The sequence below is a fragment of the Erinaceus europaeus genome, chromosome 7 (assembly GCF_950295315.1).
Source record: "Erinaceus europaeus chromosome 7, mEriEur2.1, whole genome shotgun sequence".
NCBI lineage: Eukaryota > Metazoa > Chordata > Mammalia > Eulipotyphla > Erinaceidae > Erinaceus > Erinaceus europaeus.
Window position 1 is genome coordinate 39,989,364 of NC_080168.1, and position 6,769 is coordinate 39,996,132.

The following is a 6,769-nucleotide window of genomic DNA, read 5'->3' on the forward strand; positions in this document are numbered from 1 at the left end:
AGCAAACCCTAACAAAAGGACCTTTCAAAGTTAACCCAATTACCAAATAATGTGATGATAACATTAACTATCTATTGTCTTTTTGAACCCTAAGACAGCAGGAACCTCACATCTCCACTATAGAGCCTCTACTTCCCCCAGTCCTGGAACCCTTGGATAGGGCCCACTTTCCCGTATGCCTCTCCCAATCCATATCAAATAATATTGCATCTGCCAATCACAACCTAACCAACACAACGATTGCCACCTCAACATGCTTCACTTCAGACTGTGTCCAGAGACAACATGTGTGGAATGACAACCCTTCAGCTTCAATACTCGGGTGAGACCTTTCCTTTCATAGTATACTCTAATTCCATCTCAGGTGGTTCACTTTCTAACAAAGTCCCAAAACCAGTTTCTGTGAGAGAGAGCATATGTTCACACGTATCCGTAAACTACTGCAAAATATATACCTGAAAGCAGAAGTACACTAGAGTTTGCAGTGAGTATCCCCCTAATACTTCCTCTCCACTATTCCAACCTTTGGGTCCATGATTGCTCAACAACTTGTTTGGCTTTGTCTGTTAACTCTCTTTTCAGTCACCAGGTTCCAGATGTCATCAGGATGCCAGCCAGGCTTCCCTGGACTGAAGACCCCACCAATGTGTCCTGGAGCTCCGCTTCCCCAGAGACCCACCCTACTAGGGAAAGAGAGAGGCAGACTGGGAGTATGGACTGACCAGTCAACGCCCATGTTCAGCAGGGAAGCAATTACAGAAGCCAGACCTTCTACCTTCTGCAACCCACAATGACCCTGGGTCCATGCTCCCAGAGGGATAGAGAATGGGAAAGCTATCAGGGGAGGGGGTGGGATATGGAGAATGGGTGGTGGGAATTGTGTGGAATTGCACCCCTCCTACCCTATGGTTTTGTTAATACTTTCTTAAATTAAATAAATAAAATATTTTTTTTAAAAAGAAACTATTAAACAAACAAAGAGACCCCTCACAGAATGGGAGAAGATCTTCACATGCCATACATCAGACAAGAAACTAATCACCAAAATATATAAAGAGCTCAGCAAACTTAGCACCAAAAAAGCAAATGACCCCATCCAAAAATGGACAGAGGATATGAACAAAACATTCACTACAGAGGAGATCCAAAAAGCTAACAAACATATGAAAAACTGCTCTAGGTCACTGATTATCAGAGAAATGCAAATTAAGACAACACTAAGATACCACCTCACTCCTGTAAGAATGGCATACATCAAAAAGGACAGCAGCAACAAATGCTGGAGAGGTTGTGGGGACAGAGGAACCCTTTTACATTGCTGGTGGGAATGTAAATTGGTACAGCCTCTGTGGAGAGCAGTCTGGAAAATTCTCAGAAGACTAGACATGGACCTTCCATATGATTCAGTAATTCCTCTCCTGGGGTTATACCCCAAGGACTCCATAACACCCAACCAAAAAGAGGTGTGGTACTCCTATGTTCATAGCAGCACAATTCATAATAGCTAAAACCTGGAAGCAACCCAGGTGCCCAACAACAGATGAGTGGCTGAGAAAGCTGTGATATATATACACAATAGAATACTATGCAGCTATCAAGAACAATGAACCCACCTTCTCTGACCAATCTTGGACGGAGCTAGAAGGAATTATGTTAAGTGAGCTAAGTCAGAAAGATAAAGATGAGTATGGGATGATCCCACTCATCAACAGAAGTTGAGTAAGAAGATCTGAAAGGGAAACTAAAAGCAGGACCTGACCAAATTGTAAGTAGGGCACCAAAGTAATAACCCTGAGGTGAGGGGTAGACATGCAGCTTCCTGGGACAGTGGGGGATGGGAGTGGGTGGGAGGGATGGGTCACAGTCTTTTGGTGGTGGGAATGGTGTTTATGTACACTCCTAGTAAAATGTAGTCATATACATCACTAGTTAATTAATACGAGGGGGAAAATTAATTGTATGTCTTGAAGTTTTTCAAAACACAAACTGAATCTTTTCTCAATATATGCAGTGTGATTTTCTGGATTTCTGTAGTGTCAGTTGTGATATCTCCTCTATCGTTTATGATTCTATTAATTTGAGTGTTCTTCCTTTTTTTTTTTTTTTTTTTTTTAGTGAGTCTGGCTAGGGGATTTGTCCATCTTGTTTAATTTTTCAAAGGACCAACATTTGGCTTCGTTGATCTTTTGTATGGTTCTCTTATTTTTGATGTTGTTTATTTCTACTCTAATTTTAGTGATTTCTGTCCTTCTGGTTGCTTTAGGGTTCCTTTGTTCCTCTTCCTCTAAGTCCTTGAGGTGTGCAGAAAGGTCTTTTTTTGGAGCTTTGTCTTATTGTTTAATATGTGATGGAGTTGCTATGGGATGGCTATGGGATTGGTGCAGCTTAACCAAACCAGTTACCCAAACAATGCTTCCAGTCCAAGAAAAAATAGCAACTAAATCCAAATGAAAAAGAAAGGGACAGGAAAAAAGGTAAAGCAAGAATAGATAATTATGCAGATCTACTGTCCACTGTAAATTCTAGGGGTAGCAAGAGGAGAAAGGGAAGTAGAGAAGAGACACACACACACCGAGAGTCCACTCTGAGTCAGATTTCTTTCCTAAAATACTTCACAAACAAGTATCAGTGAATTAGAAAGCAGAAGAATGAGGAAGGAAGAAAAGAAGACAAGAACAAGAAGGGGAAAAAAAGTACGGTAAAAAGAAAGAGTTGTTTTTTTTTTAATTAGCTAGGAGGAAGGAAAAAGGGGAGAGTGGATGGAAGAGGTAGAGTGAAACAAGTTCCTTTCACAATGGATATGACACTCAATCACCTAGCAATGGGAAAAACAGTAACAGCTAATTTGGGTCAACCTGAAGAAGGAGGGGGGGAAAGGGACACATGTATATATAATAATAATAATAATATAAAGTAAAAAAACCCTAACAGTCAATCTGCAGCTTGGTCGGCTCCAGATTGGCTCAGGCAGCCTGAGGAAAGACAGCCAATTGTTAAACAAACAAACAACAATCCTCCAAGTAGTCGGTCCTAGGCAGGGGTGAGGCTCTGATTGGTCAGATATTTTGTCACTCAAATAGAGCTCCAGCCACTTAGAAAACAGAGAGAGAGAGAGAGAGAGAGAGAGAGAGGGAAATCAAAATGGAAAAGGATTGGAATGACACCCCTGGTGAGCCAGGAATCTTGGTAAAGAAAAAAGCTCAGCGGGGAGCCTGCTAATAGCAGCTCTCCAGCCCCTGGGTTCTGGTTATTGGGTGAAGAGGAGGGGTGCGCTTCAGAAATAATCAAAAGATTTCCTTTCTTTTCCCTCCGTTTTCTAACCCAAAATTGAGCTATAGGACCCCTCCTTGGTGTCACACTTAGGACCCCTTATTCATTGTCCTGCTGAAGGCCCAGTATTTTACCCTATCCAGCCGTTGTTGTCAGAGCTCATGCCAGCAGATGCCTCCAAGTCGCCATCTTGGTTCTGCCCACACAAATGGTCTTAAGGACAACAACCCCATAGAAAATAAGTACGAGTCCTGACAAAGGCTTATTAGCAGTATTACAAATGTATTTGTCTAATTATTCTGATTCTTTGCATACTGATACAATTATTTTAACCACCATTCAGATACTGTAATAACTTCAACAGTAACAAGAGTTCAGCAGCCAAAAATGTGGTATATCAGGTAGGGTTCAAGGCTTCCATGTATGAGGACCTGGATTCAAATTCCAGCACCATACATTAATTGGTGCTGTCAGGAGTTTTTGAAAAATCTTAAATTGTTTCTAGCTCTTTTTAGTTAACAATAGGAAAGAACCTAAGTTTGGGATGTGAGAAGTAGAATGAAGGATCTTCCTAACTATTGTAGGAGTTATTACCACACATCCCTTCCATGTAGTAGTGAACTAAACATCAGAGCCATGTAAAAATAAATACTTGGTGTTCTCAAGAGACACAGAATAAATAGCTTCCTTTGCTCTTTTGTTTCAAAAGTAGGTATGTCATGACCATAAATACTGACATGTTAAAGAAATTTTTAATTAATTATTTATTAATAAAAAATAGGATAGAGAAAGAACCAGACGTCACTCTAGTATATGTGCTGCTGGAGATTGAACTTTGGACATCATGCCTGAGAGTCCAATGCTTTATCCACTATGTTACCTTCCAGGCCACAATATTGATACTTTTTACAAAGGATGTCATAGAGCCGGGTGGTGGTGTACCTGGTTAAGTTCACACATTACAAAGGATGTCATAATTAAGGATGGTATGATACTGAGAATGGATGTATGTGGTATCTTCAGACATTTACAATATTTGACACACTGTCGTAGGCTGCCCTACAACACAGACTAACAAAACTAGGCTGTTCCAGATGCCAGATACTAGAATTGCTTACTTTTATACTCAGAAGGTTGGGAAGGTGTGGGACTATATGAAAGCTTGGTAGAGTTTAGGGGAGCTCTCCCATCCTTGGATGGAGGTCTGGAAAGATACCCCACTTGTTAGCCTCTTTCCTATAGACATGAGCCAAAAGGAAAAGTCTCCCAGATTCAGTTTCCCCTTGTTAGTCTCTCAAGATCACAGAATGCCTACTGCCTCTCATACTTAGTTCATTTTCTTGCTATCAGATTAAGTGGCTGCTTGCTTCAAAGTTCACACATTCACTATAACTTCACCTTTTGATCATATAGGAGAACACACTCTATCATACATCCCTGCCAGTACCCCGGCAGTGAGACCCCATATTCTATTTCCTTGTGACCTTTGATATCTGTTATTTACATCAAGTTTTGTTTTTCTCCTCTCTACCTCACCTTACTGGTTTAACCCCTATGCTTTTCTCAATACCTTTGGATAATTAACTTGCCTGCATAATGGAAACTAATTGTCTTGACCTTTATGTATCTCATCAATTCTTGTCATACAAACCCCCTACCATGGGGGCAAGCTGACCTTTAAGAAACCTGTAATTTCTGACACATGTGAATGTGTCAGAAATTGTTCTTTGTTTAACTCAGTATAAAAACCTGTATCTATCTCCAAATAAACGGATGTTTTTACCAGAATATCTCCTGATGCCTCTTTCTATATCACGCAGTCACTAGAACTGGTGAGGGAGGGTCAGAGTCTTACCCCCCCGTTTGGAGCCACCTCATGTGAGCACCAGCAGGAAGGCACTAAAATATGCATGTGGTGTGTACTCAGGCTAATTTCAAGGAGTTTCTATAATGGAATCTAATGTTAAGAAGCTATCTAAAATGATAAAACATGTCAACAGGGCCTGTGGTGGCTTTATGTATGCTAAGTGTGTCCATGACAGGATAAAGTATGCTTTTTTTATTAAGTAGCAGGAAATTGTCATAAAAGTGTTAAAGACACAAGCACAAAATCAAAAAGAAATAAAAACAAAGCATTTTTGAGTAGTTAAAATTTTAAGAAACTTTAGAACTATTTAAAAGTTGTGGGCAGGGGTAACTAACATAATGGTTATGTAAAGAGACTGTCATGCCTGAGGCTCCAAAGTCCCAGGTTCAATCCCCAGCACCACCATAAGCCAGAGCTGAGCAATGCTGGTGTGTGTGTGTGTGTGTGTGTGTGTGTGTGTGTGTGAGTGTGTGTGTGAGAATGTGTGTGGGACTTGAAGTAGATGATAAGAGGATAAGGTGTCAGAGTAGGGAAAATAAACCTTTAATTTAATGGTCACTGTTATCCTAAACTTTGAGCAATAGCTCAATTAGTGTCCTTTAAAAAGAACAAGTCAATCCCAATTTCCATTTCCATTAAAATGGGAAAATACACACACACATACACACACACACACACACACACACACACACAGACAAATACACACACACACATATGCTAATACAGCATGAGCATTATAGTCTTTCAAATTTCCTTGAGGTTTAAATTTATGGTAAACATAGTAGGTTAAGCAGGAAGGGTAAAGATGTGAGCATTAAACAGAAGATAATCCAAAGTCTTTGTGCAATTTGCTTTCAACACACAGGAAAGATAGTAAGTAAAGAGTCAAATGCAAGTAAGAGAAAGGCTAAAATAAACTGGGGAAACTTAATGAAATGAGGTTGTTTTCCAAGAGGCAGCTAATAAGTCCTCCCACATGCATGTAAAGTGTTAGGGCTGGGGATACAGTTCAGTGGTACAATCATGTATTTCATACAAACATGTATGAAACCCCAAGTTTGATCCTGGCATCAAAAGCAGATCAAAAGAAAACCAACCAACCAAACAAAAAAAGAACCTAACTAAAACCCATTTTCTGGGGAAGATAACATAATAGTTATGCAAAAGGTTTTCATACCTGTGGCTCTGAGGTCCTGGATTCATTCCCCAGCACAGCAATAGAGAACGTGGCATGTAGGACTATGTGAAAGCTTGGTAGAGCTTAGGGAAGTTCCCCCATCCTTGGATGGAGGTCTGGAAAGACACCCGCTTGTTAGCATCTCTCACAGAGATGAGCCGAGAGGGAAAAGTCTCCCAGACTCAGTTTTCCCTTGTTAGTCTCTCAGGCTCACAGAAATCCTATAGGCCTCTTACACTTAGTTTTTCCCTGCTGGCAGGCCACATGGCTGCCTGCTTTAAGGTTCATTCAAAGTTCATATAGTCACTCAAAGTTCACACATCCACCCCACCTTTTTGATCACAAAGGATAACACACTCTATCATACACCTCCCCAACACCAGACAGTAGCCTCAAAATGTTATTTTCTTACATCCTTTGATATCTATGATTTACATCAGGCATTGTTTTTCTTC